The sequence below is a fragment of the Eptesicus fuscus genome, chromosome 16 (genome assembly GCF_027574615.1).
Source record: "Eptesicus fuscus isolate TK198812 chromosome 16, DD_ASM_mEF_20220401, whole genome shotgun sequence".
Taxonomy (NCBI): Eukaryota; Metazoa; Chordata; class Mammalia; order Chiroptera; family Vespertilionidae; genus Eptesicus; species Eptesicus fuscus.
The window spans coordinates 51204619-51205533 of NC_072488.1; the positions used below are offsets into that span (position 1 = coordinate 51204619).

General features: G+C 38.0%; 1 non-coding gene across 1 annotated transcript; it reads right to left on the reverse strand.

Moving 5' to 3' along the window:
* Nucleotides 1–580: 580 nt before the first annotated feature.
* Nucleotides 581–707, reverse strand: LOC114228330 (small nucleolar RNA SNORA31). Its single transcript, XR_003614473.2, has one exon. It is a non-coding gene; the product is annotated as a small nucleolar RNA SNORA31 (small nucleolar RNA).
* Between the last annotated feature and the right edge of the window lie 208 nt (nt 708–915).

Here is a 915-nt window from a genome sequence, read left to right on the forward strand (position 1 = left end):
CAGTTCATTCTGGATGATGCTTCTGACACCAAGTAAACTGATGCAATACTCCATTCTCAGCCTTTTTATTTTTATTATTTTAGTTGCTTTTAATTTATTTTTTTTGAGAGAGCAAGGAAGAGAGAGAGAGAGAGAGAGAGAGAGAGAGAGAGAGAGAGAGAGAGAGAGATATGTGAGAGCAAAACATCATTCAGTTGCCTCTTGCAGACATCCCACTTGGAACACTTGGAATCAAGCTTACAACCTGGACATATATCCTGACCAGGAAACAAACCAGTAACCTCTTGGTGCATTGGTTGACACTCAACCACAGAGCCACACTGGCTGGGCTCTCAGCTTTTTTTTTTTTTTTTAATCTATGTCTACAATGGCAACATAAGTGCTCCAAAATTCTTAGGATAGTTACCAGGACTGTGTGCTGACAGATGTTCAGGAAGCTATCACCACTAATATCTCCCGAAACTTCATCAATGACAGGCAGCTGCTCAACACACAAAATGTGTGTGTGAATAATTTGTAAATATGTATGAAATTCATCTTAGGTATCTTTATTTATTTATTTTATTATTTTATTTTTTTCAAATGTAGTCCCTTATTCAATCTGGGCAGCCACAAAGACGGACAGAAAGCGCAGGGATATTTTTCTTTCGCATCCCAGTGCAAACCAAAAGAACGATAGTTTGTTCAAGGTCTATCAGTGGATGCAGGATCTTCATCTTAGGTATCTTTAAATAGCACCTTAATTTATTTTGCAATAAGTGCTTTCATTGAGTGAAGGCCTATGTTACAGGGTGATTTGTAAATGTTTATTTGGAAAACAAAGGGTAGAACATAGGAATTAGAGCGAGGCATTTCTGAGTAGGAACTGCTCTCTAGAATTTGCACACTGTGTAGCCGTGGGCATATGAATTCATT